This window comes from Anolis carolinensis, chromosome 5 (genome assembly GCF_035594765.1).
Source record: "Anolis carolinensis isolate JA03-04 chromosome 5, rAnoCar3.1.pri, whole genome shotgun sequence".
Classification (NCBI taxonomy): Eukaryota; Metazoa; Chordata; class Lepidosauria; order Squamata; family Dactyloidae; genus Anolis; species Anolis carolinensis.
In genome coordinates this window covers 54,130,045-54,139,764 of record NC_085845.1, presented here as the reverse complement: position 1 = coordinate 54,139,764, position 9,720 = coordinate 54,130,045, and the positions used below count along the sequence as shown (strand labels likewise).

The 9,720-nt window shown below is 38.2% G+C and overlaps 1 long non-coding RNA gene across 1 annotated transcript; it reads left to right on the top strand.

The window, feature by feature from the left end:
• Nucleotides 1-244: 244 nt before the first annotated feature.
• On the top strand, nucleotides 245-9,349 carry LOC134299199 (uncharacterized). Its single transcript, XR_010006364.1, has 2 exons — nucleotides 245-400; nucleotides 8,405-9,349. It is a non-coding gene; the product is annotated as an uncharacterized LOC134299199 (long non-coding RNA).
• The last annotated feature ends 371 nt before the right edge of the window (nucleotides 9,350-9,720 follow it).

Below are 9,720 nucleotides of genomic sequence, written 5' to 3'. Positions count from 1 at the left end.
TTTTTGCCTGTGAAGCTGTTGATTGTTATTGTTGTGGTTGTGATTGTTTTTATTATAATTGAGGTGTAGAGGAGGAGAAACTGAAAGTAATTGAGGGATAACTCTTCCTACTTCCCCCTCCTCCTGGCCCCCACCCCTCCATACCTCCATGGCATCAGTGTGCCTGTTTGATGGGGTGACGTGGGCAAAGCCTCTCCCTTCCTCCCACCTTGCTCTGTTTCCCTGACGACAATGAGGAGGAGGAGGCCCTGGAGGAGGGTGGCTGGGGAGGAGGCCTGGCCTCTGGGCCCTCTCCTGGCCGTGTCCCCCGGCTCCGGTTCCGGCCAGGCCTCGCCGGAGGGTGGTGGTGGGGGGCTCCGTGCAGGTCCCTCCTCCCTGGTGCCATGTTGAGGGCTGCTGGGTGAGTTTTTGTTGGTGGGCGGTGCCTCGGGGCAGGAAAAGGGGAGTGCACGGGAGTGCCTTTTGAGGGGAGGGGCGGGGGTTGTTCTGTCAGCACCTGGGGATCGTTTTGGAGGAGGTGCACATGGAGCATTTTTGTTTTTTGGATTTTTTTAGGCCCCGTGATGGTTCCTGTTGTTTATTTTTGTTGTATGAACCTAGAGGCATGGATGAAGGGTTGTGCTGCTAAATTTTGAGGTTGGGGGTGTTTAGTTGTGTTGTTTTGCTCGTCGCCGGGATTCCATCACTCATTTATATATATAGATAGGCTTGCTGCTTGGAGGGCTGGGTACTTGCATTCTAGAGGAATGGGTTTTTGGCCAATTTGAATTGCACTGAATAGCCTCACTGCTTCAAAGACTGGCAACTTTCTATATAGGGGCATCCTTCCTTGGGCCTTCAAAAACTGAGGGTTTTCTATCTAGGGGAAATCTTGGTTGGCCAGGTTGAACAACACTGAATAGCCTTGCTGCTTGCAAGCCTGGCCGCTTTCTACCTTGTGGAATTCTTGGTTGGCCAGGTTGAATAGCAATGAATAGTCTCAGTGTGGCAAGTATGAATGCTGCAATTAGTCACCTTGATTAGTATTTAATTGCCTTGCAGCTTCAAAGCCTGGCTGCTTCCTACTGGGGGGAATCCTTTGTTGAGAGGTGTTATCTGGTCCTGGTTGTTTCCTTTCTGGAATTCCCCTGTTTTCAGAGTGTTGCTCTTTATTTGCTGCCCTGATTTTAGAGATTATATTGTTCTGTATTATTATAATACAGCAATTATTATGTATTATATTTATAATCTTATATTATCTGCTTAGAACCGGATTATGCGAGGCCCCTTCTACACAGCTGTATAAAATCCACACTGGCAGTGTGGACTCAAGATAATCCAGTTAAAAGCAGATACTGTGGATTATGTGCCTTGGCATTCTGGGTTATATTGCTGTGTGGGAGGGTCTTGAGTCTACGCTGCCATATAATCAAGTTCAAATCAGACAATCTGTATTTTATGGGCAATGTGGAAGAGGCCTAACTGAACCCTGGCTGTCCTTTGGCCAAGGGGTTTGCTAGGAGATGAAATGGACGAAGCCTACCCTTCTAACTGGAAGCAAGGGGGGAAAACAGTTCTTCCTCTTCCTCCAATTTGGACCTTATTTTTCTTGTTTTTTTGTTTTTGTTTTTGTTTTAAAGACATATTTTGGATGACCATATCTTTTGTGGCAAATTTGGTGTGATTTGGTTCAGTGGTTTTGTTGTTTACTCCATAATAAAACATACATTACATGTGTGTATATATATATATATATATATATATATATATATATATATATATTGTATGCTCCCTATAATTTAGTGGTTTTCAATCTGTGGGTCCCCAGGTGTTTTGGTCTACAACTCCCAGAAATCTCAGCCAGTTTACCAGCTGTTAGGATTTCTGGGAGTTGAAGGCCAAAACATCTGGGGACCCACAGGTTGAGAACCACTGCTATCATGGGCTGCAGCACTTTGAACCCATTGAAGTTTCTAAACAGTTACCAAAGACAGCCCCACATAAAATGTGTTTCAGAAGTCCAAATGACATGTAACACTTAGGCGATCCCTCGTAGCTCGAGGACGATAGTCTTCCATCCTTGGTGTCTTGGGGGTGGGTTCATAGGTGGCTGAAGAGACCTATTCTTGACCCGCATATTCTCCCGCAGTGAGGACATTGGTTTCCAGGTGGAAGGCGGTCCCGGTCGGGATTAGCTTGATGCTCCTTTCTCTTGGCACGTTTCTCCCTTAAGCCCTCCGTTCGTAACAAACCATCTATCATGGCAATTCTACAGTAATACAATAAATTGGATGTTTCCTTAACAAAAGTGATAGGCAGAAAACTGGTATTCTATTAATATCTTTCTCTCCCTTCCTTTCTTCCTTTCTTCCTTTCTTTTTTTCTTATCTTTTGTGTGCAACATTATTCCTTTGCTTATGATCACATCTGACTGACCTGTTCACATGCTGATGGGATAAAACTTGGTAAAAAGTAATTGTGATAGTAAGTTTCATTTAGAACTGTTCAAATACATATCAGACTGATAAGCTCTTCTGGCAGCCAAGGTATGTGCATGCTTATTATGCCTGGAGCATGGCTACAAAAATCAGAAGCTACCTCTACAGTTGATCTAAATCAGTCAATCTCTGCTAAAAAGTCTGATATGTATTTACACCAATGGAATAGTGAACTCAGGACAGAAAGTATTTGATCTCCCAAGGAGCTTCCCTTTGAGATGAATAAAGCACTGCAGGTGCTTTATTCATCTATTTCTTTCCTATGCTCCAGTCAGTAGTGACCCAAGAACCAGCTGGTTCGAATGCAAGTGCTGTCAAATAGTTAATTCAGTGCAGGTTGGTCACAGGTACTTCAACAAGGTGAAGCATGATACAAGAGAGTAATCATGAGCCCATCCAAGAACTGTAATAAAAAATCAGTAGTCCAGCAGAGTTGTTAATTATAACCATTCCTAGGTGAAGAAAAGTGAGAAAGCTGAAGGTTACTGACAGTCACCAGGAAAGGACTGAAAGCAACAAGGAGTGACTGAAGATTAATAGACATCTGTCTGAAGACACCAGATGTCAGATTAGGTCAACCTTTTAAATAGTCACCTATTGAATAATGATTGAATCAGTATAATTGCTCCTTGTCTCTGCATTGCTTATTGAATGAGTCTTCAGTGTCTGTAATGTACTGCTGGGAATAGGATCTCCCTCTGCCTCAATCCCAGCCAGACTCCAAGAGACCACTGTTATCAGGAGCCTCAGATTCCTGCCAATCTGCTTTTTTCCTCTGTTATATCTCACCTCTGGAGTCATAAGATTAAGACATTCCATATTGGGAATGAGAGGTCAGTTTAAAAATGCTCATCTATCTCATTTTCACACATAGGTGAAACTACATTTTTCCTCCTTGCAAGCAAAATGTTAGAGATTGCCTATCCTTTAGGCGACATTTTTCACATTTGTGAGGATGATTTTTTTGCAACTTGTACAGTTATGCAAAACTGCAACAGCTGCAAAATTAATGATACAGAACTACAGTATTTCCCATCAATCTTTTCCATCAATCAGCCTTTTAAAAGTTCTTTCTCTCTTTATTTTTCATTAAGAAGGTTTTGCTTTTCTATTCTTTTGGGGGTTTTTTAGAGATCAACCAGGGCTTCTATGGGTGTGCTTTTCTTCACAAATGGAAAAACAAAGGTTTTATACAGAGATTTTATGTGGAAATTACAGATACCTCAATGAAAAGCTAGTGCTGCTTATCTCCTTTTTGTGGAGGTTGGGCATTTCTTGATAGGCTGTCCTTACATGTTGAGTCAGTGTCTCCCACTGAATATGAAAATTTTTGAAAATATTATTTTCCTTAAGAAGAATATTCTTATCAGCTGAATGTTGATTTTTGTAAAATGATACGTAATTGATCTCACACCCTTCAGATTCCTAACTGCCATTGCTCTGATAGGAGGGAATGCTGCTGCCCCTCCTTCTTACCTAAAGGAGGGAAAAGACATGAGAAGTAGAGCTGTGCACACATCCAGAGGCAGGTGGTAAATTGTAAGTGTTTTGGTAAAGCTATACTTATGACCTAGTTTATGAAGCCAGAGCTGAGCCCCACCTGAATTCAAATGAATAAAAACACTCATTTACAAAGTTTTCATATGAAGTTGGTTAATTTATGTAAAAGTTCATGGGTCACAGGTAAATTCTTGTAGTAATTCAGCAAGATTCTGATCTTTCATAAAGACTTTGCTCATTTCTGGACTTCTATCCTTCCAAACTGGATCTGGACCAGAAAGACCAAGGCCATGTATAAACGAATGGATGGCAGAGTTGTAAATAAATATAAGCTGTGACATTTTGTAATATCACTAATGAATATGGAGGACATCTCTTTAGACATTCTTAGTTTCCAAGTACCTAACTTTATGGAACTTGGCCCAAGAAGGAGATAGACTTTAGTATTGATTTTGTGGTTTTTAAAAAATATCTTTTTGAAAGTTGAATATATTCAGCTAAATTGATTTCTGAAATTGTAGGGCAATAAAAATATTATGTCTTAATAATAATAATAATAATAATAATAATAATAATAATAATAATAATAATTTTATTCTTATATTCGGGGTGGCTTACATGGGGCCATGCCCAGACACGACAGCACAAATCAGATAAAACATTAAACCAGATAAATCAGATAACTGTGCTATATAGCAACTACTAATGCCAAACTGGTGCTCATCAAAACTAGAGAATTAAGGACCCAATTAATATCTAGCATAAATCTGCAATGAGCTCTCAGTTGTAAGTACTATTGCTGAGATTCTGAGACACTTGTGTTTGCTAGATTTCCACTTAATATGGATTAATATCAGCTGAGTAATAAATTCCTCAAAATGGGAATTAAAATGGTAACACTGAAAGTCCTAACTATCCTTGTATTGATGGATGTTGCTATAAAGGAACAGTAGACTTGTTCAGCCAGTACTTGATGTCTTTAATTTCCAAGATGTACCCTCTCTCATTCTCAACACCTGCTCACAAACAAACATGACTGAACATGTTCTCTCACAGAATCTATCACTGCCTTAACACTCCTCTCACTTAGCCATATATTGCACAAATTATCATCACAGAAAAAAACATATCTCTTTTTCACACTCATACATATACTCCCTCCCTTTCTTCCTCTCTCTGTCTGTTTCTTTTTCTCTCTGTGTGTGAAGCAGTTATACCACATCATTATATTTCTGTTATCTGAAAGGCTGCTGCTATATATCAGTTATGCTAGTCCGTTCAGTTCCTTTGTGTGTTTTTGGACTCTATGCTGGGTTGGGTTTTTTTTGGCAGCTTGGGTTTTAAAGCATTCAGATGCACTAATATATCCAATTTCACATCTTGCCACTTTGCAATACTACTATATTTCAAAATAAGCATCTGAAATTTGCTACTAATGCTTGGTATGCCACTCAGAAGTGCTTAGGTGGATGGGCCATATTGACTGCTTGCCAAAAAGTGACAGTGGGATGGTCTTTCTTAACTCCCAGGCTTTTCTTGTCCAGCTTGAGAAAAAAAAGTTTGGATTATCACAAATTATTGCTCAAATCCTAGGTAATTGCTTCTATTAACACCAAGACTAGGAAAGCCATTTGTATATGGTACCTTGACTCACAGCCATTCAAAAACAAAACAAAAGCAAACACTTTCTTTAGCTGTACTCACCTTCTCGTTCTAGCTCCAAGAGGTACAACCTTTCATATGTTGCCATTATTGTTTATTATTGGCAATGCTGGCTGGGTCTGATGAGAATTACAGGTCCAGTACATTAGCAGGATTTTGTATTACTGAACCCTGTTGTAGATGATAGATTGTTCTCAGAACATTTCCCCAGACAACATTTCATATCCCCTTTTAAGGTGGGTTAAATCTCTTAATTCAAAATCAGCTGAGATTGCTACCTAAACAGACATAGTGGGGTGAAGAAGAATAGAATGCATTAAAACTAATATACCTGAATATGGTGTTGCACCAAAACAGAGATTCAGACTAAGGTTCTATTTTCTTGATGAATACATATTATTCATCTTCCACACATAGCAGAAAACTGTGTCCTGGCTTGCTTATTTCATTAATATTTTTATAAATTATACTGTTGTTCTGAAACACTAAAGTCAAGGTACAACCATAATTAATTCAATTTCCTGCAGATCAAACAGTTCAGGAAATGTAGAAGAAATGACATTGAAGCAAAAATTACATGAAAGGATTGAGTTAATGAAATATTATTTCTGCCTTATATAGGAAGCATTTTTGTGGAAGTCTGTGATGGATGGAATTCACAACCACAGTTATGAATGAGTAACACAGAGTTATGTAACTGATTTATATTTATGACCCCTACATAGGAAAACTTAGGCTCCTTCTACACATCTGAATAAAATCTGGATTATCTGCTTTGAAATGGATTATATGGCAGTGTAGACTCGGATAATCCAGTTCAATACAGATCATGTGGATTATCTGCCTTGATATATGGCAGTATAGAGGGGATCTCAGGGGTCATAAAAGTGTCCCAATCCTAATTTATGGGACAGCAGTCACTGTAAACAATGGGGATTTGTTCTGCAGATTGAGATAAAATAGACTGACCTGTCCACTCCGGAAGGAGTTGGTGGAAACATTAATCAGGTGCATCCTGATGGCTAGGAGAAGACATCTCCATCACTCATAGCAGCAACTGTCTTCTAAGACAGAATTGGAGGAGTTGTAAATATTAAAGGTTAAGTCAGAATTGGGGACTTGCTATTTCCTGCATAACTTTGGTTGTTTTGTTTGATAGCCAGGAACATTTTTTTCTGCACAGAACATTCTGTTTTCCATGTTAAAAAGCATCCATGTATTTTTCCCACAGAATAAGTCTCAAATTGTTATGCTGATGCTTTTTATGTTAGGCTGCTTTGTGTCTCCTTTGGAGGAAATAAAGTAGAGTATAAATAAATAAATAAATATAATAATAATAATAATAATAATAAACACATGCAAACATTTTTCAGTCTTGATGTTATTGCACTTTTTCATTGACATTTCTAGCCTATTATTTCTTTGTATTGAGTTCCAAGACTTTGTTACATTCATTCTTGCATTGATTTTTTGTGCCTTTTTTGATTTTCCATATTCATTTTCAATATGCATATAGTTGCATAGTTTTGCTAAGGTAGGCATTTTCATATACATTATTTAAAGTTTATGTTTGCATATTTTCTGTTATAGATACTTTAGCCATTCAAATTTTTAAAATGCATGCTTTTTGTGCACAGTATTTCTTTCACAGCAGACCATACTCTCAGCCTCATAAGAGTTAAATTCCTTTTTACAAGGTGCACTTTGTCTCAGAGAGGTAAATAAATAAATAGTTTTGGCAAAACTACCAAATGATTTTGTGTCCCTACAGTGAAGCCTAACATAAGACATTTATAGACCTAGAATTCATTTCACTTGAGTTTTATTCTAAAATGGAAATGGAGTTGAGACCAACCATTTTAAACTTAGGTTAATCCATCCATGTGCTGAAATTGTCTTTGCTAGCTCACATTTTATCCAGAACAGATGGTTTGATAGTGCTATAAGCAAAAGAGTCATATTTTCAATGCATCTGTTCTCATCTTAAACTGAATTCATATATACATCCTAACTGGGTAGTAAGTCACAATGAACATAAAAGGATTCATTTACTATGTAAGCACACAGAGAGAGGCACACACAGAGAGAGACACACGAATACAAAGTTCCTCTAAAGGCTGTACATGACTGTTTCTGCCACAAACTCTATTTTCACAATATAAAAAATACATCTAGAAATGCTGAGATATACCTCATTTTTTTCATTCTAATAACACCTTCCTTTCAGCTCTTTTTACCTTACTTAGAGATCCTCTAACATATCTGAGAAGTTATTCATCTGATATGAAAGATTCATTGGGATATCTCATTTGGTATGTGTAATGTTATGTCCCAAATACTCAAATTCGATACACTTTTCTGATTTTCTGCATAACAGCATAATGACCATCTGTTAGCCAGGCAGGATGCCTAATCAGAAATTTGTTATGGAAGTATAAACAATGCATACAAAAACTGTTGATGGAATACTGGTATGCTGTTGCATCCTCTTTGGCCAGAAGGCTGCTTATGTGGGAGACTTGCACTGACACACCCCTTTCGGCTTATTCTGTTTTGTCTCTTTTCCCAGTGAACTTTGAATAACTGGAAAGCAGCACATGGAGTTTATGTGCCTGCATTCTTTCACCCTACTGTGACAGTGGCAAGGTGGGAATTTTATGAAGTTTGCTAAACAAACAAACAGTTTGTGAGGCCGAGTGTTTGAAAACTGTCAAATCTAAAAGATAACAAAGAGTGAATAACAACTTTCCTATGACTTATTTCAGTGCAAATGAAGATGGAATAATCTTGACAGGATATACAGAAGAAAAGACTGCCTTCAGATCCGGCAAGCTGCTCTGAATGCAAAGGGAGCTCTGGAGCATTTGTAAAGTAATCCCTTTCAAATGGTTTCCTTGCACTTTAATGTTTCCTGTATTGACAGCAAAAAAAAAAAAAAAAAAAGCTCTGAATCACAAAATAATCACTTGTGAACATATCATAGACCCCCAGATGATGAACAGCGGGGATTTGTTTTTAAACTGAATAATTTGACTGTTCACACACATAAAAAGATAATAAAACAGTTATAATTATAATTATAAATTATGTCATCAGTGCTTCTGGAAGTTTCCTGGAGTGGCTGTAGCTTTTTGAAAAGTCATGTGTTTCCTATACAGGTTGTATTTTCTTTATTTTTTAATTCAGAGGAAGAATGTTTAAGCACTTTAAAAGATCAGTCCTATTTCTGAAAAGAACAACACCAATACATTTTAATGCTAATGTTAACATCATCAGGAGCCCCCCGTGGTGCAGTGGGTTAAACTGCTGAGCTGCTGCACTTGCTGACCAAAAGGTCGGTGGTTTGAATCTGGGGAGTGGGGTGAGTTACCACTGTTAGCCCCAGCTTCTGCTAAGCAAGCAATTTGAAAATATGCAAGTGTGAGTAGATCAATAGGTACCGCTCCTATTCTTCTGCCGCAGCTTCTGCCAACCCAGCAGTTTTGAAAACAAGCAAGTGTGAGTAGATCAATATGTTGAAAGTATTATAATGTTACAAAATTATATTGTTCATGTACCTTTAACAGGTAATATGCTTTGTCAATTTGATACAGGTGGAGCTGTGTTTGTTATATATATATTCTTTGCACTTTGCACTCTGCCTGTTTTTTCTCTTTGAGTTTTGTTTTGTTCCTGCATTATGCTTCTGTATTAAATTAAGTTTGACCACATTACTTCAGGGCTTTTGTTTCTGCTGCAGCTTTATTTTTTAATACTCTGCAACCTAAGGATTTTACCTTTGCTAACACAATAGGTACCACTCCGGTGGGAAGGTAACAGTGCTCCATGCAGTCATGCTGGCCACATGACCTTGGAGGTGTCTACGGACAATGCTGGCTCTTCAGTTTAGAAATGGAGATGAGCATCAATACCACGAGTCAGACACCACTAGACTTAATGTCAGGAGAAAACCTTTATCTTTACCTAATGTTAACATTTAATAACATGAAACATACGTTTCTTTTTCAATATTATGACAGAAATCTCCTTCCATTCCAAAATAATGGACAATGCAAGTCATTTCTTTTTAAAAAATGAGTGT